The following is a 26,530-nucleotide window of genomic DNA, read 5'->3' on the forward strand; positions in this document are numbered from 1 at the left end:
GGACACGGTCAACATACTTTAAATCTTCTTAACAGGGGCGCAAATCAATAACACTACCAAAAGCATGTATTCAATGTTTTTTTTTAAAAATCATTTTTCATCTCTCATTGTGATAGACATGATATTTAACCATAACATGATTGCCTGTCACTTAAAGGAATACATATTTTACATTCAAGTTATTTCTCTTTTTATTCAATACGTTTTCATATTATTAATTTCATTACAAAGGATGTATTTTTAAGGAAAAATGAAGAAATCATTTTACATGCTCATTTACAAAATCATTTAGCAAAGACCGTAACGGTTGTTCTACAAGATCTGTAATTACATTAACGAACATAGTAATGTCAGTGTCTTAATCTTTAGATGATTAAACAACTTTAATTTACAGGGGTTTTTTTTTGGTTACTTACAACGATACGAATATCTCAATGAAAAGTCTATATCTGAGATATCTGTATCAAGAAACATTTACCTTGAAAGTCATGGTGACCTTCTTGCAAATATCATTAAACTTTTGATCCTAGAAATACATATCTAGCATATCAGACTATGTATCAAGGTTCTTTGAAATAACTATGGGACATTAAAATTTAAGTCTAATGTTAAAGTTATTGCAACCAAATTTATACAATGAAGTAATGATATCTATTTTCAAACCAGAATTGAATATTAAAGCTACTCGCCCTCATGTTGGGTGAATTTTTCAACATGTTAATTTCACAAAGTTTGGAATAACATGTATATGGCACTGTAATGAAAAATTGTATTAAAATGTTTTAGGTAATTGTAACATAGAACATAAAATGTAGATTTCCTCCATAAGTTCAAAAGCGTTAGAATGGTTTACACTCATCTGTACAATATTGTTAGTATTTTATCAGGATATCATGCAAAATTCATTAAGTTTGTAGTATGGGCCACTTTCACAACACATAACATGTTTTCGATTTTTGAGATAAAATTAATAATGAAGTGTGAATGAGCCGCTTCAAAGTGAAATATAATCTCTTTTTTGAACAGACTGAGAATAAACACTCTGTTGCAAATAAATGATACGGAAAAAGATGGAACATGAATAGACTTTATGAAATATATGTATCGATGCTTTAAAATGAAATAATAAAATGAATATTTAAGATTGTTTGAAGCTATTAAATACCTCGCTGATTTCTCTCACAGGTAAAAATAATGTATTCTTCCCAGAAATGTCGCTGAAAGAGAACATTATGGCGATCTATTAGATATTACTCAAATTGTCCCCGTGGTGCAATCAATTTAATCACATCACTAAAAGCGAATTTCATAAGCTTTAATGTTTTTGAACGAGTTTTATATCGGCCACTATGAGAAAGATTTTACATAGTTCATTTCTGGTATACTGAACAATCAAGTGTGATATTGACCTTGGACCTAGTGACCCTGTTTATGCTCTCTGCATTTGGTCTTGATGAAGTTAATATTTGATGCTAATTTCATGAACAGCAAGCTGGAATTAGAATATGTGGAGTGGACATGAAATTTAAGCTTTTTGTTCTTTGACCCCCAAATATTGCCTTGACCTTTAAGCCTTCTGACCTGGGCTTTAAACTGTGCACATCGGCCGGATGAGGTAAATTAACTGAAGTTAGTTCTATGAAAACCTTTTCAGCCAGTTAGAGGGTATGGAGCGGATACCAGGTGAAGCAATTTGACGTTTTTGTGACCTTGGCATTGAATTTAGAAACTTTGTTTGTGTGCTTTGCGCGTCGTCTTGATGAAGTAAACAACTGATGTTAGTTCTATGATATCCTTCTAGCGGATACGAAGTAAGCTACTTGACCTTTGAATGTCAAATGTTACCTTGACTTTTGAATTAGTAACCTGAATTGCGCTTTCTGCATGTCGGTCTGGAGGCCAATATTCGATGCTAATTTTATGGAATTTCTTTTGTTAAGAATATATTGATGGACAGATTGGCGGACGTTAGGACGGACTGACCAACGGACGGAAGGAAATGCGCGATTCCAATATAGCCCGATATACTTTGTATCTAGTTGTATGAGAAAATAGCACAATGACGCTTATGAAAGAGAAATTACTATGCACCTTTTACACCAACAAGCGCACTAGTAATAATTGTCTCACTTTATAATCGTGTAGAACCAAGTGTTACGGACACATACCGCGATATACTTCTAATATAATAAAATTTGAAAGCACCAGAACATGAAAAAATCCATTTTCTGGAAAACTAGATGAGTGTTTATAATCCATATATTGTTCTTGTTAAAAGCAGAAAATTCCCATTCAAACAACGTGTGCGCTGTTATTGGAATGGTGAATTATTTATACCACTCTTAGTACTATCTTTAAGAGAAATTTTACAATGAAACCCGTCAAACCTAACATCAAACATATCCGTTTAAAGTGGTCTACAATATTTCCTTATCTTACAACATGATCCATTTTCTGGACGCTTATGTTCCTTAACTGCAACAATTAAGACAACTAGGAAAAAAGCAATATATATTTAAATATATATACATTATTGAAAGTTTCTTTGGGCAAAAAGGCGTTACCTTGCGTATAATGATGCGTATACATTACTATCAGGGGATCGTGTTTAATTATTTAAATCGTATCACTAAACTAGGAGCATATTTCAGTGAGAACAATCAAACTTGTTTACGTTAAAAGATCAATATGTCATGTTATTTCATGCTATCTGTTCATTCTCTTTCCATTTTGAATGTACTTTGGATGCGCTGCAAGGGCCAGAAAGGTAACGTGTGCAGAAAATAAGGTCAACATACTTGAAATGTTTTCAGTAGAAAGGAAATGTTTCTCATTACAGACGTTCTCTTTCCATTTTTAAATGTACTATCGATGTGCTGCAACGGCCATGAAGATAATATGTTCAGAAAATAAAGTCAACATACTTATGTGTGTTTCTAAGATCTGTTCAGGGTAATAACAAAAGAAATGAATTTCAAAGCTATTGTGAAACTTCTTTTTCTAACGTAACGGCGTGTTTCCTGATATGTTTAAAATAAACTTAAAACATACATAAATTAAAAAAATTGTGCGGAAACTCACACAAGTACAATAAAGAGACGAATGTATTGAATATGAAGATGTATTATAGTCGAAAATGGTTTCTACTGTAAAAGTTTACAAACTAATCAAAACTGAACATACTGTACTTTTTTCTCAATACTTCATGTAGATCTTTGTTCAATATAATATTATAAATATGAATTTGATAAATCTGCTTATGAAGATATGTTTTCGTGTGTTACCATGGTAATAGTTTATCATGCTGATATATATAATTGTTATCTTTCACGTGACATAGCCACAGTATACTTAATATAATATTTATCAAAAGTAAGACACACATATTACTTAATGGAAATATACTTTGAAATTCATGAAATCACAGTGGGATACATACTATTAAGAATAAGTAGAGAAAAAAATGCCTGTTATTTCAATAACTCATAAAAGGTCATTACGTCAATTTCACTAATTCAGTCATTTAAATATAAGATGATCAAGGTATCGAACTATACTGAAAAAGGTAAATATTTCGTTTAAACTTCATCTGTTAAGATAGTTTGGACGTTGTTTTTTATTTGTAAAAAAGTTTCTTAATATCTATTTACCAAGTAGTTAATCTTTTTGAAAGAACTTAAGTAAATGGAAACTCTGAACAATACTCAGTGACAAACCAAACATATATTGTCAGATGATTTAAATATGCAAAAAAGCATGCAAATCGATGGTACAAAGCAATCGTTTACACAAATCCAGTATTCACGAAGATGATTACTGTATTAGTATATATCCCGGAAGGCTATGGCTGTATTTATCAGCCTTCGCGTACGCATTGACTTTGTATTTGTATCTTTCCGCGAAATGTCTACATGACTTGGTTGGCATAACAGTTTTATATATTGAAAGAAAACAGCAACATAAACAATTCCGCTAAAGGCATGTCCGCCTAACTTGGCCTGTTATTTTAGTATTCTTTATAAAGCACAGATACACGCGAAGCCCTTTTTCATGGACAAAACCGGCACTGGTCTCTTGGTTTGATGGAAGACACGGAGCAACATTAATATATTTCGAATTACTTGACAGGGACAAGATGATTCTAAGTTCGATAACGTGCCAGATCAATAAGACAAAAATGCAATTATTTTTCTAAATCTCTAGGTATTACTTATATCTTCAATTATTTAAATCTGTCACTAAAATAGCAATATCCGTGGTCACAAATGGAAACACAACAGTTAATGCAATAAGAATCCTTTGTGTCCGAACACAAACTATTTTTAAGTGCTATTTATGAATAAACAATAAACCTTATCACTACAAGGCAGATTTGAAGTCACTGTTGTTATAAATACACTTTTTATACAATAAAAACTATTAGCCTCGTAGTTTTTTAATTATTTTTTAATATGACCATGTGAAATCTGCCTTAAGCTTTATATTCACTATGATTTTCTTTGTTTGGTTTGCTTTGTCTATGTGTGTGCGTGAGTGGGCACGTGCATGTGCGTCTGCGTGTGTGTGTGCGTGCGTGCGTGCGTGTGCGCGTGCGTGTATACGTGCGTGTACGTGTGTACGTGCGTGTACGTGTGTTTCCCTATGGAATGTTCATCCTTGTTTAACAACTCTCTTTACCCCATAATTAATATTTCATGTAATTAAAATGTATTTGTTGATGGGTCCTTGAAGCAACCCGTCTGCTAAAAAGCTTCCAATACATTTCATTTTGTGGCAGGCTTATTTGCAATGTGTGGCTCTGGTTGTGTTTGCTGCGCTCTATGCTTCATCCCATTAAAATTTCCAGGTAATTTATTTAAATCGGTAAATACTATATGTAAGAGAGTTGGAATAAGTGTTGCAAGTATAAACGCGTTCAATTGCTTTTGTGCAAATATTTTTGCTACACTCTAAATTTATGTAGACAAATTATTCCAAAACTGTTTGCTCCTAAGTACAACTAGATAATTAAAGTTTTGTTCTAAATACAACAAGATAACTAAAATTATAACATGACCTATACTAATCGCCAATCAACTGTTTTTGTTATATGTCCGATGTATATTCAACATTACTGAGCTAATAAAACATATACAATGTATTAGTAAAACTGTAAAAAACAACTTCTGATATAGGGGCTTCCGTGGCCGAGTGATCTGGGTCACTTGACCCTCATCGATGTGGGTTCGAGCCTCACTCGGAGCGCTGAATTCTTCATGTGAGGAAGACATCCAGCTGGCTTACGGAAGGTCGATGGTTCTACCTAGGTGCCCGCTCGTGATAAAATAATGCACGGAGAGACACCTGGGGTCTTCTTCCATCATCAAAGCTGGAAAGTCGCCATACGACCTATAATGTCGTCGGTGCGACGTTAAACCCAAACAGAATAAATAAATAGATAACTTCTGATATAATTTAATTCAACACTTTTTTAAACCCTAGCAGGGCAAAAGTAAAAAAATTGACCCGCGGTCGATTGAACCTTGGGCATTAGTTTTAAATGCTAGCCGGCAATCCATTAAATAAGTATACTATAAAATACGGTTCAAAAAGACATCGGATATCTTTCTTCTAGCTTTGCATCATAATTTATTACGTGTACCCAATTTCAGCATGAAATAAAACAAAAATGTTATAAATATTCATTATAATACTACCCGAACGAATTTCTCTTTTTCAAGAAATATATTTGCTATGATATGTGTGAATTCCTTTGGATTATATAGAATGCAAAATAACAGACAAATTACTAGTTTATTTAAATTGCATTTCATGACTACAAAATTATTCATATTTCAAGAATTGCTTTATTTGTATGAATAGGTAAAAATGTATTATAAAGTCCAATGTACATTTTTATGTAAACTTATTTATGATATATCAAACGCACATGCATATGTCGACACTAATTTTCAAACACAGAAACCTTACTGATAACAATTGACCCGGTAATGTTCCAAACAGTTTGTTCAGGAACACATTCATTTGTCTGATGATCTAACCACTTTTTGTGCATTACTTTTTTTGTACAGGGGTTGGGGAGAGAGAGAAACTATAGGGGTTACCATGGGGAGGAAACCAATCAATTATTTTTTATCCCTTTTGTGAAAAAGAACCAATGGAGAGAAATCAATCAGGGGGACCAACTAGTTGATTATTCCTCTGGGTAAGAAATCTACTATTTGTTTTTTCACCGGGGAAGAAACTGACTTGGGCAAAAATACAAAACAAAACAAAAACTGTAACAACTTTATATGGCCTGATAGGCATGTTATCGTTATGACAATGGGAAGACGAAGATGGGTATATATGTGCGAGAACAATAATCGCATTCAAGAAGGGAAAATTCATCACATTTTTAACTAGCTTTTAAAATTATAGAAGTTCAGTGCATAACTGGATATTTGCTGCCAAAGTAACAGTGGGTATACGATAAGATTTCAGTATAAAAATAAAAACTCATCATCTTAAAGTTTTACAAGGTCAAAGTTCACAAACCAGTCAAAATATCTAGAACAAGGTTTGAATAGCATCAAGTATATACAAGATTCTTTCTTGACACAATAGAAAGTGGCACAACTTGTACACAAAACTGTGACGTTTTCTTTTTAATTTTTGCTGCTGCTGATGAAACTCTTTGGTATGTATTATGATTCCAGATGAACTCCTGGGGCCGTATTCATATAGCATCTTAAGTATAAGTATAAGAAATTGATTATTTACTTTAGTACTACCTAGGTAAGAAATTTATATTACTTAAGTATACTTGTTATTCATAAAACTTAATAAGTAATTATTGGCTTTTATTATGGACGAAAACATTATAAAACTCCATTAATTTCAGACGGATACAACATGCACAATTATTACTTATGATGTTTTATGAATACGGCCCCAGGTGTAGTTGTATGATAGGTTTTTAATTTTGCAATATATGTTTTCTGTTACATAATGAAGATCAAAAGAATATTTACTACAGAATAATGTGATAATAGAATAGACAGACTATTTTTTAAAGTTGCGCAGGTGATGAACATATGTATTCCCTTTTCACTGTAAATAAATCAGTTCTCATAACTTGTCAACACCAAAAAGGATATTTGTAATATCAGGTACATGATCAAATATCAGCTTTTATACTCATGTATTCTCAGAACAAAACAATAATAATAGCAAAGCGGCAAAACCTTACTGCTTACATGGCGACAGTAGATATGATTTTTTTACCTGCCGTTAACGGCGAGTAGGTGTAGTTTAATAGACTAGTCACACAAAGTCTTGTCTTAGCAACACATGAAGTTCAAATTTTGAAAAGTTTTGTATTTAGGTTGAAAATGAATTTGCAAATAAATCATACCTGACACTCGAAAAAAAAAAACGTTTTCTTTTTAAAGTTCTTAAAACTTGATTTCCATTGTAATTCTGCTGTTCTTTTTTCTTTTTTTTTTTAATTTAAAAAAAAACAAACTCTTGAAAAGGAAAGGTGTCCCTGATTCTGAAATAGAGAAATTCAAAAGCTGTTAAATTCTCAAAAATGATTAAGGGGACGCAGACTTTAAAATTAGAAAAAGTGGGTGGGGTGTGACAAAAATTTATCTGCAAAAAAAAGTACAAAGTTTTGGTACATGAAATGGATACTGTTTCAACTGTTATTAGTACACAAAGGAATGCTCACTAAAATAAAGATGAAAAAAAAACTCAAATAAGAAAGTTATTGTTGAATTACATACGACTTAGTGTGTACATTCTAAGTCAACAATTTATAATTTTTTGTGTGAAAATAATAGCACTTTACCTTGTCCAAACATTTATCAATATCTTACAGCTTTTAATTTAAAGAAAAAAAGTGAAATAAGTTCACTATCTTTATTTTCATTTTGCATAGGTAAGCTAAAACACAGTATTTAGTGCATATGAAAAGATATGGTTGTCAAGGAAGGCCACATTCCAAAACTTAAAGAGTATATTCCCCATAGTACATTAAACATTTATTGTTACAGAAGTCGAGTTGCTTGCAATAACGGCCTAGAAATTATTCCATTATTGATTTTCAACTTGGTATTCGCGAAATACAATGCACTTAAATATCAAAACACATTCAACATACTTTTGAAAATGTATTTTTTTAAATCCTTTAAAATAAGGTATGAAATATGGTTGAGAGGTCCAATCAATGTGAATATGTTCAAAATAACTTTCAAATCTCATTCACATAACTTACAAATACACAGCAGGAATGTCAATGATCAAAACTCGACAAAAATACAATTATCTTCACCTTTATGCCATTTATAATGTGTCCTTGAATTCTCCACCATACTATTCAAAACTCCGTTTCCACGAGTTGCACGAGACTGCTGTCATTCGCGAAAAAACTCGGGGTCAGACAAGTTGTAAATGCAATACCATCTAAACGTATTAACTGATAATGCAGTTCAAGAAAAGCTTTGTCTCATAACGTAATGAACAAGTATAATGTTGTAATAACAACTACACTTACATAGATCTGAGTAGCAGTCTGTTTATATGTGACTTTATTAATTCATTTTGTATTTGTTATTGTTGTCAAAAAGTATACCGGAAGTGCCTCACAAGTGAAAGTGAAATAATGACTTCGATTCGGAAAATAGTCCAATGCAAGTAATATTTTTTGATAAAGGTTCATAGAAATTAATAATTTTCAGATACTGAAGACGCATTTTCTGAATAGGATTAATTATCTGATAAGAAGTTATAAACATCGGCAGTTTTTTTAATTATACACGTTCTGACTTCTATGTTGTCTCCCGTTGATTATTAGAGTTACCGTTCGTCCAGCGCAGTAATACTTTTTGCAGTGAATCGCCCAGAAGTCGAGGGAAAATTAAAAACCATGTAAATAAACTAAATTAACCACTTTTTCAAGATCAATTTCAAGTGATCGACGTTATGCATTTAACCCACCAAACCAGTGCAGCATCTTAGATACATGTACTAAGGTAATTCATTTTGTAGAATGTCATGTTATGCCCTTGCAATGCTAATCCCACTCTGAATTTTTTGTTTACATTTTTTATCATTGAGAAAGATGGCGTCGATCCCAAGTTGAGATGACGGAGCGTTAAACTTTTACCTGTTTAAGCAAACCTGGTACGGTAGAAAGAAAAACTCAGAAGTACAACATTAATTGTTACACTGGTATTGTAAAAACCTGCTTTTTCCTTATACAAAAGCTTAATATTTTGTGTTGGATGTACTTTCACGAAGACCTCTCTTTTCTTATTATAATTCATAGTACCACATCCTTATCCATAAAGTACTGAATTTTACAGGTGTCCATGAGTATTATATCAATTTAGGAATATGTTTTTTATCTTCCCACCATCAATTCTTAAATATGCACCCCTTCCTAATTTCTGCATGAATTGTGAAAGTAGCAATATGCGTCCCCTTAAATGAAATAAAGCTAGAGGTATTGATACCAAGAATCGAGGTAGTGACCAGCGACTTACGTGAAGCCGCTTACAGTAAAACAAGACGATATATAGTGGACACTGATCAATGCATATTATTTGATATACAAGTACGATATCGGCATCCTTTTTTGCTGATTCGCCTAAAGATAACTTAATGCAAGTGGCATGTGGCATTTTATTATGGTAGACATTCTCTTGCTTGTTTTATTGTTTGAACACAAAAACGTTTTTGTCCTTAAGTTTTTGTTTTATACTTGTTTTAGTCCTAGTAAATGAAACAAAATGATATAGTCGTCAGTTGATGTCTTCTGAATGTGAAAACTATGAACGAATTAATGAATTAACGAATATTAGCCAGGTCATACACTGAGACTGCATCACATATAATAAACACATCGTAGCAAGTCACTGTTGATGATATTCATCAGCAGGGTACATTATCTACTTTTTACCGGAATACAGTATTACATTTTCCCCTTTAGGCTCGTTTCATTGTAAACGTTTCATTGTAAAGTCTAGTTCATGGTCATGTAATATTTTGAAACTTTAGAAATGTGCTATTTTTTGTCATTAAGAAAAAGTTCCAAAGTAACTATACGTACTAAAATATAAAACAAGAGAGGTGATTTTATTTTTGATATTAAAACGTGTCCTCAACATACTAACGCACAAAACCCATAATAACAATTAAGTTTGTTTCTTTTATGTTTGATATCACGCATTTCCTTTTACACCGTAATAAAATAGAAACAAGCAAATTCGATGAATTGGTATCCTCCGCCGAAAGGGTCTGTGGTAAGTAATGGCAAAAAAATATATCTGGCAAAAAGTAAAAAATGTTACAAAGAAGCAAGTAACTTCATTAGTCAAAATCAAATTAACACAAAATGAATGCTTTTTTTTGGAGGGGGCGGGGGGGGGGGGGGGGGGGGGGGGGAGGGTACAAAACTTTACATGTTGATAATAAATATTGATGGAAAATTAAAACTGAAAAAAAAAATGGGGGGTGGGGTTGGGGAGTGGAATGCATGGTCGGGGTGGTTTGTTACGTACAAATCTGTGGATTTTTAAACAATTTAAGGGCAATAACTCTATGGAAAATTGACCAATAACAAAAGAAAATGACGGGCATCATCAAAGTATGTTGCTTCATATTTATTTCAAGTTTCATGAAATTCTACAAACTTGTTACTGAGAAATGGCTGCAGATGGGTATTTTTCATTAAATCAAGGGCAATAACTCTAAGGGAAATTGACCAATCAAAAAAAGACTTGACGGGCATTTTTGCAGTATGTTGGCTCATGTTTATTTCAAGTTTGATGAAATTCTACCTGCTTGTTACTGAGAAATGGCTGCGGACGGACATTTTTGTGCATATTTCATTAAATCAAGGGCAATAACTCTAAGGGAAATTGACTAATAAAAAAAAAAACATTAAAGGGCATCATTACAGTATCTTGGTTCATATCTATTTCAAGTTTGATGAAATTCTACCTGCTAGGTACTGAGAAATGGCTGCGGACGGACATTTTTCATTAAACCAAGGGCAATAACTCTAAGGGAAATTGACCAATCCAAAAAAAAAAAAACTTGACGGGCATCATCGCAGTATGTTGGTTCATGTTTATTTCAAGTTTCATGAAATTCTACCAGGTAGTTACTGAGAAATGGCTGCGGACGGACGGACTGACGGAATGACGGACAAACAACGCCATTTCAATATCCCCCTCCCGATTTCATCGACGGGGGATAAAAAGTGGAAACTCCACAGGTCGCTCTGTTCATGGATGGGAGTGGAAATGCATGCTACCGTCCAGCCCTTTTGCCCCGGGTTGAGCAGAACTCAACATTTACACATGCTACAAGTACAAAAATCAATTTAGAAACATCCGCAGATGTATTCATACGGCGGTGAACATGGAACCTTCAATGATACACTAGCGTGTAAGTCCATGAAAAGCGACGTATATTCCCCAGTTAAAATATTGGGTTTGCCCTAAACGACAAAACAATGGGTGGAACTAAACAAACTGGAATTTAGAAAATAGAGGAACTGCAAAAAGACACAATTAAAAAACAGGCGCCATATCCATGGGGTGATATACAATACCTAAAGCTATGAAAGCGGGAATAGTGAAGCGTGTCTAATTACGTTTGCCCTTGATTTTTGAACCATGTAATTTTTGTGTTTTTCATGTTATGTAACCAATGTAGTTTAAACAACACAGTTGCATTTTTAAGCAATAGTTATTCACAGAGAAACAAATAATCTGGTTTTTTTTTTTTCGTTTCGTTTGCAAAACCACATGAGGTGTACTTTAATAAATATTAAAAAAGGACAATTTTCAACTCACTATTAAGCTATCAAATCACTGAAGCAAAGCAATGCACGCTCACAACGAGGAATATTCATTGAATGCATGTGTCTCACACAAAAAATTTGGACATGCTGTATCATCAATTTCAATAAATATTTGTAATCTAACGCAAATTGAAATACATTAGCTGTATAATGGTCGCCGACAAAATTATATTTCAACTATAAATTCGAAGGAATGAAACTTTATAATCCGCGTGTAACATTCTAAAACTATGACTTATTTAATTACTGAAATATTCTGTCCTTTTGTATTGTCGCAGTAAAAGCTAATTTCAATTTATGTCAACGCAACAATTTAATGAGTAAAGCAGAACAATTCATCGTTTTCTTTCATTTTACATCAAATTAAAAAAATTTGCATTATTAAGTACAGGCCATCCAAGTTTTAATGTTCTACATTTTAGAAAAATATAAATCACATACGCCAGATGAATATTAGTAATAAACGCTAGAAGTAGGATGCCTCTTGGTATTTGGAATCATGCTCAGAAAAGCATTTGCGTTCCTTCTTAGTTACCAAAGCTCACCAGTGCAACATGTCATAACCTGTTTTGAACAGACTTATTCAAACCGAGTCGATTCAACTTTATGTTGGCTATTTTTTCACGAACATAGATCACTTCCAAAACTAAAACAAAAATTACATGGTTTCGCCTTTGGTTGTTAAATTATGGAGCTCAACTCATTTTTACATTCATTGAAACATAGCCTCCTAACCAAATCTACTTTCAAAATATCTTTTAGTTGATATGCCAGTCTCTTAATCACACTTTCGTAACAAAGTTATTTTTTATTTAAATCTTGTGAATTTTTTACAGAAAACAACTAAAACGATAATCCTTACAATCTGTAATATCCAATCTTTTGTCTAACTTTAATGTGAAGAACAAATGCGGAGAATGACTTACTTTATTTTCTATTTAAGAAACACCTTGTTTAACACATGTACAAATGGTTCTAAAAGTGGTTATGTAAATAAAGCGTATCATAGCCTCATCTCTTGTAAGTTTAATTATGCCAAGGTGAGGGTATCTAATAATCTTTACAACTCCTTTTCCATATTGTTTATTTTAATATTGTAAAGGTGTATCTGTATTTGAAGATACGCAAAAAGATATCAATTGTCTGCTTTGTAACACAGTAGGGAGGAGCGTTCTTTTTCGAAACAATGACAAATTAAATTTATTGAAATCTTGCGAAATTAACTATATTAAATGGACATAATAACTAGTAATGTTAAAGAAGTAAAGAAGCCACTCTTTTACACACACAACGGTTCTCATGAAACAATAAAAAGACATATAATTTATGTCTGTTTTGTTGAGATATAAGCAGCAAGGTCAGTAACTCGATGAATTCTTTGATGAACCTTTTATTTAGTTAGTTTTCTGTCTGATGCTTGTGAATGTTTAGTATTATCCTGGAGTATAATATTATAATAGTGCTGTACACTAATTAGGATGAAAACTTTTTTACAATTTATTTCAGGACGTAAAGTCTGATTGGAGTTCCGTCTGTTCTTGATAATCACATTTTATTTCCTTGGCATTTCATGTCACACAATACCTCAGCAGGTAATCAAGTCACGCAATCAAACACTTTCAAATTTTCACATCTTTTGAAACGTAGTTAAGATATATTTGACTGATTTATTCATAACAGCATTGCGAGAAACTCTAAAGATATTTTATGTTTGCATTTGCAATCTGTTATCAAACAGATAAACAGCCGCTATTTAGTTTCAGTTACTGTTAATTTTGCATTACCATGGTTCTCTGCGATGTCATCCACTGATTGTTTTGGATAATAGAATTACTTAAGGAGGTAGGTTATCTTAATATTTGTATGTGCGCATGCCCAACCGGAAGCTAACGTGACGATTTACGACGATGTTTACGACAAACTAAATGTGTTTGTATATCCATTCTTCTGAAGAAAAATCATGAACCTGTCTCCGATTTGATGCTTCATGGTTTAATAATGCAGAAATGATGAATAAATTGCCGCAGAAACGCTTCGAAACGTTTTTTTGCCTTAAAATGACGTCATCGACGTCATAACGTTACGTGTCAGTTACCGCGCAAAATTAACAGCTTATATTTTGAAAGTACCTAATTCGATCATTTTCTTTCTTGAACTATTTTTAAACAGCCATTATTTGCTGAAATATTTTTATGAGTCTTTCAATATTTTGCTTCTTGTATGTACTTATATTGAAATGTTATGCGGAATGTAAGAAAATGGATGATGGTATCTGATGTTATTGGGAATATAGTTGAATGAAATGTAAGTTCAAATAAAGATTGGGCAGTTTGATTTGTAATACCTATTTTTAAGTTTCCGTTGATAAATTGCTACTTATATGTGTCAGGCCATGAGATTTTTGGCCCAAATGCGATTTTGGTCGAAAATGGGGTTTTCAGGTAATCTGATAGATTGTCATGTTCCAAGTAAAAATCTGCTATTTGACAACAGAAATCAGCCGTTGTTATGGAGAAATTACCGCTTTTCGGACACCATATTTTCGTTTAACTGTATCAAAATAGAAGCAGAATATCTTAATTCAGACTCCTTCTTAAAATAATATGAAAAAAAATACATAATGAAATATCAAATATTATGCGTTTTTCATATGTTTTCACAGCCATAGCTTTCTTAAATCTACTAATTCTTTAAACGTAAGTATATTTATATTTTTTGTTGGTCGGTAAATTTCATGTGGCGTTCGATTCGCATAGTCAATGACAATATTTATACTATTGTTTCAGTTTAAATATATCACAATACCACCGATATTACACATCATATTATTAGAAAATTTTTTAATAAAAGAAAATAATGATAATTCAAGATCATGTCTAGGTATCTATGATTTTTATACATATTTCTAATTTAAACTTGATTCTTAGTCAGTACACAAAGTTTAAAGACATTCTGTCCGTAGGAAAATGTGTGCCCTATATACATATAGGCAACTGTGGCATTTATCCTTAATACGATTGGTAATTTTATTCACTATCTATGGCTTTATTTTGGTACACAAGTTTTTTAAGTTTTTGGTGTTGCATGATTATCCCAAGTGCCCCTCTGTTCATTGATTTAGACATTGGCGGCAATTGGGTCGATCTATCGGTCTACCATGAGCCAACTGGATGGCTTCCTTACACGAAAACATCTACACCAAAGCATATTTTTGGACCCACATTGGTGAGGGGGAATCATTCAAAGTAAGCGCCTTGTTGCCATAGCTGGAGATATCTTTACGATAATCACAGAGGCATTTATTACGTCCAATGCCATTTCTCAAAGCCTTTGATCATGGTAAATCTAATATTCATTTACAGATGTATTAAGAAACAGTATGACAACTTTTATGTTATTCCCTAACGTGTTGCCTGATCTTTCGAAAGATACTCTAATGTTACACTTATTTCATTAGTTTAGTATAAAACTTTTCTTCAGAAAGTTAAAAGCAGTCAACCTAACAATACAAAGGACAATTTTCAGTTTGTAACAGTAGTAATGTGTTAAAATGTAGAACAACGATTTTTATGAAAAACTTTTTTCTATTCTTTCTTGACAGTCAGTCGAACATTTCAGACAGATCAAGTCTAGATATTATTGACATATCTCATTTGAACTTTTCGTGGGAGCAGTGGGTCAAGATACAGACAAAGAAATATCTTTTTACAGAAAACAGACACTCAATTGATTGTTTACTCCAAGTTAGAGCCCATCCTGCTTAATATTGCCCTCATTAATCAGGTTATTTTAGTGCAAAACACAGCTCAAACTAGAATCGCGACAAAAATAACTACAATCTATAGTGCTGTTACCAGTAATAATAAAGAAGTATCTTCAAATGTTTGGGGATACATAATAAGAATATACGTTTACATTTAGGCACATAAAGTAAACAGGAACAATTGGTTTTGAAGTAAGTCTTTGCATTTGAAACAGTTAATAATGTGAGGCGGCAAATCACTATGAATTAAATTGTCCTTAGTTTATTAAATCTGAAATCTTCTCTCCATCGGTGTTTGTCTATTCTTATATGTTTCAGGATAGTTTTGCTTGTCTTAAAAAGAGATATGTCAACACGCTTCTCAAACATGATTCTAAAACGTAGTTTTAGCGCCAGATCCCTTTCAGAAATATGTGTTATTTGGAAGTCTAATCCTTTATATGATGTTCACCCTTTACGACAGGCGAAAATATTTAGAAAGCTGTGCATAAATTTTGATTAGTTTAAAATTTGCATTGCAATTTTATCACTTTTGAAAAATTTCAATAGTCTGAACCAAAGGCAATCTTCAAAGCATTGCATGGCCATGCACCGATCTATGTTAAAGACTTGCTTGCTAAAGCTCTATCAGCCAGCAAGAAATTTGAGATCCAAGAACAACTCAAAATAACTAGTTGTTCCAAAAAGCAAAGCTGCGAGGTACGGTAATCGTAGTTTTTCATCAGCTGCACCGAAGTTATGGAATACTCTTCCGGCTATCATTAAAGACGTTAAAAGTTTGGATGTTTTCAAAAGATAATTAAAAACACACTTTTTCTTCATGGTCTATGGAAACTAACTTTGCACTGGAAAACAAGTTGTTACATGACTGTGCAATAGGAGTTATTTACTGATGTCTATTGTTCTTTAAAATATCTAGTATAACTAGAAAATGCTTTTGTAAAAAAGCGCATGTCTCCCCCAATGCAAAGTCCTATAGGCAAGAAGTCAATAGGGGTCAGGAGCGAAAGTCAAAGAGACACTGATGGTTGGCTGCAATAGGGATCATCTACTTGGCATGTCCAGTCATCCCGCTAAATTTCAACACTCTTGGCCAAGTGGTTCTCAAGTCACTGTTCAGGTTCCTGTGACCTTGACCTTTGATCAAGTGACCTCAAAATAAATAGGGGTCATCTACTCTGCATGTCCAATCATCCTATTAAATTTCAACATTGTAGGTCAAGTGGTTCTCAAGTTATTTCCAAAAAATGATTTTACATGAAAAGGCCACTGTGACCTTGACCTTTAATAGACTGACCCGAAAATCAATAGGGGTCATCTACTCTGCATGTTCAATCATGCTATGAAGTTTCAACATTCTGGGTCAAGTGGTTCTAAAGTTATTGATCGGAAATGGTTTTCAATGTTCAGGCCCCTGTGGCCTTGACCTTTAACAGAATGACACTAAAATCGTTACGAGTCATCTACTCTTTATGACCAATTATTCTATTAAGTTTCAACGTTCTGGGTCAAGTGGTTCTCAAGTTACTGACCGGAAATGGTTTTCAATGTTCAGGCCCCTGTGACCTTGACCTTTAATGGAGTGACCCAAAAATCGATTGGGGTCATCTACTCTGCATGTACAATCATCCTATGAAGTTTCAACATTCTGGGTCAAGTGGTTCTCTAGTTATTGATCGGAAATGGTTTTCAATGTTCAGGCCCCTGTGACCTTGACCTTTGACGGAGTAACCCCAAGATCAATAGAGTTCATCTACTCTTCATGACCAATCATCCTTTGAAGTTTCAACATTCTGGGTCAAGTGGTTCTCTAGTTAAAGATCGGAAATGGTTTTCAATGTTCAGGCCCCTGTGACCTTGACCTTTGACAGAGTGACCTCAAGATCAATAGAGGTCATCTACTCTTCGTGACCAATCATCCTATGAAGTTTCAACATTCTGGGTCAAGTGGTTCTCTAGTTATTAACCGGAAATGGTTTTCAATGTTCAGGCCCCTGTGACCTTGACCTTTGACGGTGTGACCCCAAAAGCAATAGGAGTCGTCTACTCCAGCAGCCCTACAACCCTATGAAGTTTGAAGGTTCTAGGTCAAATGGTTCTCCAGTTATTGCTCGGAAATGAAGTGTGACGTACGGACGGACGGACGGACGGAATGACGGACGGACTGACGGACGGACGGACAGGGCAAAAACAATATGTCTCCTAGGGGAGACATAATTAATATGTAGAGTCAAACCTGATTCTAGCAAACTACCTCTGGTAATTTTAATATTGATATTTTTTAAATATATTTTTTGTGTTGTTTTATGTGCCAATATCATTCTATGATATGTAGTTTGTACAGCGCTTTTGTACGTTTATATTATAGATGAAAAGAGCGCTCTAAAAATCTGGTAAATAGTAGTAATAATAATAATAATAATAAAAAAAAACAGCAGTAGTAATAACATCAACAAAATCAATGCCCTGAAAGGACTGATAGCTAGTGCTTATTGAGTTATATTTCAAACGATTCACCTGAAGAATCAACATTTGATTGTGCATAGACCGGTCATGATTTGAACAAATCTAGACAATGCTACATGTCAATTTTCTAAGCTCTGTGCATTGTATGAACCAAACAAATGAACATATTACTATATGTAAAACATAAAGCGTTCACAGTTCCTTAAAAGCTATTTGTATTTGCTTCGAAATGTTAAGAAAATAATTGTTACCTCTTTTTAAATCAGCTTAAGGTGTATCAGATCATAAGATCCTAGAAGTAATTCCTCAATGTATGCTTTCATCCAAACAGCCTGAAACACAAGGACAAACGTGTACTATAATATCAAAGGTATCACTTTACTAGTTGCTAGTAAACGATTGCGTCTTTCATATGCAACAATATTTATCCTAAGATAATATCTGTCTCGTTTCTGTCATTATTTTGCTTCAACGGATCAGAAAATATTATCACAGTGCTGCTTCATCAATTCTTAACTAAACTTTAGGCTATTCAAATGTACATTTTGGCAAGTGTTGTCTTGTATACAGGATATGCTTTATGATTGGTCGCAGCCTTTTTCCTTTTATACTATTGTCTGTAGAATTAAACTGAATATTTGTTGTAAGGAATATTAGTTTAATGAAATGACTTGCATTTTACTTGATCAAGAAGTCATATTATATCTAATATCTTACCAATAGAAATGCCAGATAATGCCAATAGAAAACAATTCAGCTAAAAACGACCTAATAAGTTTTAGAGTTAGATCTTGACATTTATCATTTAAACAGGACCCCGTAATCAATATGCTGAACAACTATTCAAAATGCTTAAACTATCATATTTATCATTTGTCATTAAATCTTCTCTTTGTGATTTAAAGTGTCAACCTTTGTATTTTAACCCCCAGTAGTTTGATTTATTCCGTTCACCACTATGCTTTATAGCAATGCTTACTGAGATGATTTAGCATATTTTTTCTTTCATGTTTTCTTCTGATAAGATAATGGTAGGTGTATTTATCCTTCACTAGAAATACACTACCGAGTCTTTTCTTTCGTCTGCATACTTTTCCTGACGTTAAGATGTTGCACACAAGAAAAACATAGACCATGAGCGGTAAGAGTGGCCCGGGTTCGAATTCGTATATAGGCTGGTTGTTTGTCTATTTTTATTAGCTCATCTGAGCAATGCTCATTTGAGTTTTTGTGATCGCTCGATGTCCGGGGTCCGTCGTCTGTCTGTCGTCTGTCGCCTGTCTGTCGTCTGTCAACATTTAGTTTTTGTATGCGATAGAGGCTGTATTTTTCAACTGATTTTTATGAAATTTGGTCAGAATGATTACCTTGATGAAATCTAGGCCGAGGTCAAGGTCAAACTGAGGTCAGGTGATGTTTGAAGATAAGGAATGGTTATATCTGTATTAGTATCAATTCATTCTTGTAAGCAGTATATAAAGCAACCTAAGTCCAAAATGAGGTCAGGGTCAAGGTCAAACTGAGATCAGGTGATGTTTGAAGATGGGGAATGGTCACAGGTTACATCTGCATTAGTATCAAGTCATTCTAGTAAGGGGTATTGATGCTAGACGAAACGGTCCCATTTGGTTAACCAAGAGATGGCCCTATAAAGCAACCTAAGTCCAAAATGAGGTCAAGGTCAAACTGAGATCAGGTGATTACTGAAGATGAGGAATGGTCACAGGTTACATCTGCATTAGTATCAAGTTATTCTAGAAAGGGGTATTGATGCTAGACGAAACGGTCCCATTTGGTTAACCTCGTACGGACGGACGAACGAACGAACGAACGAACGGACGGACAGGACAATCACTATATGCCTCCCGCATCAGTAGATGCCGGGGTTATAAAAAAACTTGTGTATGCGATAGAGGCTGTATTTTTCAATTAGTCTTCATGAATGTTAGTTAGAATAATGACCTTGATGAAATCTATGCCGAGTTCGAAAATGGGTCATCTGGGGTCAAAAACTAGGTCACTAGGTCAAATCAAAGAAAAACCTTGTGTATGCGATAGAGGCTGTATTTTTCAATTAGTCATTATGAATTTTAGTCAGAATGATTAACTTGACGATATCTAGGCCGAGTTCGAAAATGGATCATCTGGAGTCAAAAACTAGGTCACTAGGTCAAATCAAAGAAAAATCTTGTGATAGAGGGTGTATTCTACAATTAATCTTCGTGAATTTTGGTCAGAATAAATGCCTTGATAAATTTAAGGTCAAGTTTGAATATGGGTCATCTGGGGTCAAAAAGTGGGTCACTAGGTCAAATCAAAGAAAAACCTTGTGTATGCGATAGAGGCTGCATTTTTCAGTTGATCTTCCTGAAATAAAGCCAAAATGATAATCTTGATGAAATCTAGGCCGAGTTTGAAAATGGACCATCTGAGATCAAAAAATAGGTCACTAGGTCAAATCAAAGAAAACCACTCTGTATGCGATAGAGGCTGTATTTTCAATTGATCTTCATGAAATAAAGTCAGAATAATTGCCTTGATGAAATCTAGACAGAATTTGAATATGGGTCATCTGGGGTCAAAAAGAAGGTCACTAGATTAAATCAAAGAAAAACTTCGTGTATGCGATAGAGGCTGTATTTTCCAACTGATCTTCATGATGTTTTGTCAGAATGATAGCCTTGATGAAGTCTAGGTCGAGTTCGAATATGGATTATCTGGGTTTAAAAACTAGGTCACTAGGTCAAATCAAGGAAAAACCTTGTGTATGCAATAAGGGCTGCATTTTACACTGGATTTTCATACAATTTGGTCAGTTTGGTTGCCTTGATTAAATCTAGGTCAAGTTTGAATATGGGTAGTCTGGGGTCAAAAACTAGGTCACTAGGTCAAATCAAAGAAAAACCTTGTGTATGCGATAGAGGCTGTATTTTTCAATTGATCTTCATGAAATTTGGTATGAATGATAGTCTTGATGAAATCTAGGTTAAGTTTGAATATGGGTCATCTGAGGTCAAAAACTAGGTCACTAGGTCAAATCGAAGAAAATACTTGTTTATACTCAAGATTTTTGCTCCAATTTTAATGATAATTGGTCAGAATATTTATTTCCATGGACACTTCTGCAAGTTTGCATGCATCCCAAAACCCCTAAAACTACATGCACTCAACAGAACTATTCAAGAGAAACATTTCCAGCCACAATAAACATTGGGTGGATAGGCTCTTTTTTCACCATTTTGAACCAGATCACATGCGTACGAAGAATCGCAAACAGGCTAAACTAGCCCTATCAAAAAGTCATATTCTGGCATTCTCATTCTGTCATATTGTAAAAGTACCTACTATTTTATATCTCCTCTATATTTAATTTTGCCATTTATTGCAGGTCTTTCACTCAAAATTTCATCAATATTATCTGCATCAAACAGAAAAACTATTTTCCGTGTAACCACTTCCTTATTGCCAACCAAGGGCAAATAACTGTGATTTTGTGCCCCTTGCACAAAAGTTATCAACTTTTCAATAAAATCAGGGACAACCCGAAACATTTTTGTTTTTCCAATTTTCATTTCATTTCAGTACATTGATATTTATACATACACAGCATGTTCATTATATTGATGCAATACTCATTACATGTTTCAACACACATTTTTGCCCATATATTTCAACAAAGTTAGACAAATATATATATCTTGTTCATAATACCTATCTCTGAAATGTTTTTCAAATACGAATGAAGGATGGAAAATGATTGATAAATGATGAAGTGGTAGAGTGTCCTTAAAGAAAAAAACGGAAAAGGGCGGTACATACTTGAAGAAAAAATGTTTTCATGCTTGGGTTTAGTAAAGAATGAAACATGGGACAACTTGTACCAGACAATCCGGACCATATTAGGGACAACCTGGACCACGTTTGGACAACCCGGACCACGTTTCAGGACGACCCGGACCATGTCTCATTATCTACTTCGAAATGTACGTTATTTTGATGTCACTGAAATACTAGTTGAGTCATATATGTGTTCATTGTCAATAAAGTGATTTAAAGCCTACCTGCAACAAAGAACCAGAAAATATAACAACATTTAATAGCCGTCACATTACATTTAAAGACATCTTTTGTGATATTTAACAAAATATGTAACAAAAGAAAGAAGGTTTCTAGGAAGCAAAGAACGCCTCCAACCAAACGTAAATTACGCGTAGGGCTTAACAATGCAGCTTAGAAATGCATTGTTTGTTTATTACTGCCATATCCACACGCCAACGATTACACGTACAATTTTGATTCACTGTTACCAACTTTGAAGGTTAACTGTGCATTACCATAACTTGAATGTATATCATAAAAATACCGAGAACACTAATGATAATCAATAACTAATTTACTTCTTGCGTTTTCTGACTGCAGACAAAGGAAACTAATATTCTTTATGTCTTTACCAAGTACCTTTATTCACATTTTGAAAGCACGTTATTTTCTTTTTAGTGGTTCTTAATATTCGTCTAGAAATTTATCAAAATACAAACAGTTTCGATAAATTGGTGTCCCCCGCCGAATGGGTTTGTAGTGAAGCATGGAAATATATCCGGCAAAGGAATTTATATTTTGTTGGGGGTGTATGATCGGGGTGGTGTGGGTGACTGGGTTCTGGAGTGAGATGGGGGAGAGTACAACTTTGCATATGGATAAATATTCATGGAAGGTTTAAGGTTTCAAAAAAAAAAAAAAAGACAAAACGGATAAAAATGTGTGGGGTAGGGAAGGGGACGGAGTGTAACCAGGGCAGTGGGAGTGACCGGGTGTGGGTACATAACTTCACATGTTGTTAATAAATATTCATGGAAAAAAAATGAAAGAAGTTTGATAACATTCTACCAATTTGTCAGTTTGTTTTGTACAAATATGTTTTCAAACAATCAAAGGGCAACAATTCTGAAGTTACTAAAGAGATCATTAATGTGTGTACACTACCCCATTGTGGTGATCTAAAGTCAGTTTAAGTTTCATAGTTCTAAGTCAAATACGTCACAAGTTATTTAGCAGAAATTGCCATATTTATAGTATCCTATATAGTTAACACTAGAAACTGCTAAGAGCCATAACTCTGGCATCCTTTGGGCAATCTAATTGAAACTTGACGGGCCGCATTTCCTAAAGTGATGAACTTGTTTATAAAGTTTTATTTAAATATTCCCAACCACTTCCTAGACATTGCTCCGGGCGGACGGAAAGACGGACGGACGTTCCTATATATGGGTATTTATGTGGCTGCTCTTTTGTTCTCTCTATTGTTCTTTTAGCCACGCAAAAAAAGCCACATAAAAGCTTACGGAATGAATGACATCAAAGAAAAAGTACAGTTTACCACATAAAGCGTGTACATATTCTAAGGAATATGTTCTAGGAAGATATAAATTTGATAGATTACAGATTTGATTTGCAATGTATTAGATTCCAGACTTTTCCAACATTTAATTCAAGAAAATTCTAACAAAGAGCCGTTACCACGTAATACATTTTTTCCTTTAAAATACTGCTTACACATATTTTAGCCAGTGCTTTACAGCTCTAAATCAACTATCAAGATTCAAACTCGCGTCGTTTGAGTTTTCCTTCTTTTTCTATGTGACTGCATTACACAAATATTTAGGACGTGTAAAAATATGCCCATGTTTATATTTTTATAATCTTGGTTTTGTGTGAGTGTGTGAACAACTGAGGTCTACTGTTTAAATAAAAAAAATACAAGCAGCAACGGATTCTAGAATAATTATGTACTTTATATTCACATTCGAAATATTCGGAATCACCACGCTCTAGGGTTAGTGTTTAATGTTTAGGGTTAGGGTTAGGATTGAAATTGGTCCGGTACCCCGTTACAAACCCTTTTCAATTTTGAATGAAAAAAAAAAATGACAGATAACAATAATTCTAATATGTTTTAATAATTTATAATTTTTTCTTAACTAAGTAAGAAATATAGCAATAATTTTTCTGATATTGCTTTTTGGTGGTTTTGTTGTGTGTATGTTTTATTTTAGGTGAATATATATTTTGTAATGGTGTAACTGATTTCCGCAATCTACGGTTAATCATTGCCGTTATGAAATAATCATTTTATTTTCTTCAATATTACAGGACAAATTAATACTGATATTGATATCTATCTATGTATTTGCAAATAGTTATCTCCTCTCTCCTGTCTGTCTGTTAGAATAAGAACTTTCGATTACTAAAATTTGTATTTTATTTGAAAGTCACACTAACATCTTCATATTTGCCAATGTACAATAGTGATAAATGGTACTTTCTTTAAGTAGATTTTCCTATTGAAATACTGAATTGACATTTAACTATCAAACGGGACCCCTGTTACAAAACGCTGAGATATTATGCATTATTGTGAAATATAAATCTTTTTGCTATTTGGTCTTGTTTTCCTTTGTTCATTTAACATTTCATATTTTTGCTTTTAAAAACCTGATCGTTTGATTTATTCCTTTTGCCAACATGATTATAAAGAACGTCAAACTACTCCGATCTTTCCTGATTTAAAAGTAAATAAATTATTTATTTATACTTCATTTCAGATACTAGATGATTTTGCAAGCTCGAATAGCAATTCTAACTACCCCAATCTGTTATGATGTAAATGTAAGTAATTTATGTATTTCTCTTTCTATACATATACACTGCTGAAATATGAATTTATTGTGTCTAGGTATAATTGCAAATTTAACTGCGAGAAATATAATGCTTTGAACACTTAAAGAAGTGCTCATTCATTTCATTTCATTTTCATTTAAGAAAGGAAACTAAATTCCCCAAATATTGTTCACCTTTTAATTATTATATCAGTATTGGAAATAACTGATATATTATGCACTATGTCTATAAAACTTAGCAACCGCCGTATTAGAATTATGAAGTTATTCACCATTAAAACGAACCTTGGAAAAACTGTTTATATTGAAATGAAACGCCAGTTAACAACATATTTTTGCGTTAACGTACTGCTTAAAGGCTCATAATGCTTTTGTTTAAAATGTGGCTGCCACTTCTTCCCAATCTGACTAAAGTACATCTCCTATTACGCTACGCATAGGATCTGAAAACGACCTATTCATTGCCTCGTTCTGACGGCCCTTTCACTAGCCAATCAGAGCCTAGCTTACAACATCTTGCAAATCTACCTGTAGCATTGACTTTTGATATTTACAATTCTTATGTCGTAATGTATCAGATAGCCGGTTAGCTCAGTCGGTAGGCCACTTGCTTTGTAAGCGAGGGGTCCCGGGTTCGAGTCCTGGAATAATTGCATATTTTTCTTACTCTTTGACAATCGAACAAGTCGTCTGATTGGATAACATAAAAATCGCAATAATGGAAATCCAAAATATACAGAAGACGAATGTGAATGGGTCGTTCTCAGATCTTCGTTTAGAAGATCAAGTACTTTAGTCAGATTGACTTCTTCCTTTATTGAAAGAAAATATGTGATTTCTGCTTAAATGCTATGTGCGATATTTTTTTTATATTTGAAAAGTTTTGAATATTGATGTAACATAGTAGAACGTTTTATTGAATGTGTTTTATTACCTCCCTTTGTAGATTCAAGTGTACAATTTCATGTGCAGTATTTAAAGTAACACTTTTCTAAACATTTGATTGTGTATATCATCTGTTTGAACAGCTGTTTCATCTGTTTTAACGTAAGTTTTAAGCCTTATGGAACTGATATATGTACAAAGCGTGAACTTAAAATATTCCTATATACAGTCAGGTGGAAACACTATCGAGTAGCGTGTCGATAAAGAGTATTTTAGTACGGAGGATTCTTCTGTATACTAGAACATAAGGTTGGTGAAAGTCACATTGCGTGTAAAAATGAGCAATTTACTTCTGTTGCAAATTTTAGATCAGTCAATGATATCTATATAATCTAAACGTTGGATGAAAGAATTAAGAATATAGCGTATGGTTAAAGCACTTATTAATTGAACGATCTTCATTTCTTGAGTGGCACCTCAATTTCTATTGTTTATACAGATCTATAGATAGTTATAAATCTGAAAATCAACATTTGCACGGTATCTGAGTAATGAATTTGAGCCGCGCCATGAGAAAACCAGCATAGTTGCTTTGCGACCAGCATGGATCCAGACCAGCCTGCGCATCCGCGCAGTCTGGTCAGGATCCATACTGTTCGCTTTCAAAGCCTATTGCAATTAGAGAAACTGTTAGCTAACAGCATGGACCCTGACCAGACTGCACGGATGCGCAGGCTGGTCTGGATCCATGCTGGTCGCAAAGCCACTATGTTGGTTTTCTCATGGCGCGGCTCATTTTCTTTATTCCTCAAATCGATATGCGTTTCATCAAACTGATTTTACCGTTATTTTCAAAATGTAACAATTATACCCGTACTGTAT

At 33.7% G+C, this 26,530-nt stretch overlaps 1 protein-coding gene across 1 annotated transcript in view; it reads right to left on the bottom strand.

The window, feature by feature from the left end:
* LOC123564527 (receptor-type guanylate cyclase Gyc76C-like) overlaps window positions 1–26,530 on the bottom strand; it is a 365,429-nt gene that overhangs the window by 279,689 nt on the left and 59,210 nt on the right. The window contains exon 3 of the mRNA XM_045358180.2: window positions 18,338–18,418. The gene's annotated coding sequence lies outside the window, so the exon portion shown is untranslated. The remainder of the gene's footprint in view (window positions 1–18,337; window positions 18,419–26,530) is intronic.

Source organism: Mercenaria mercenaria, chromosome 2, assembly GCF_021730395.1.
Source record: "Mercenaria mercenaria strain notata chromosome 2, MADL_Memer_1, whole genome shotgun sequence".
NCBI lineage: Eukaryota > Metazoa > Mollusca > Bivalvia > Venerida > Veneridae > Mercenaria > Mercenaria mercenaria.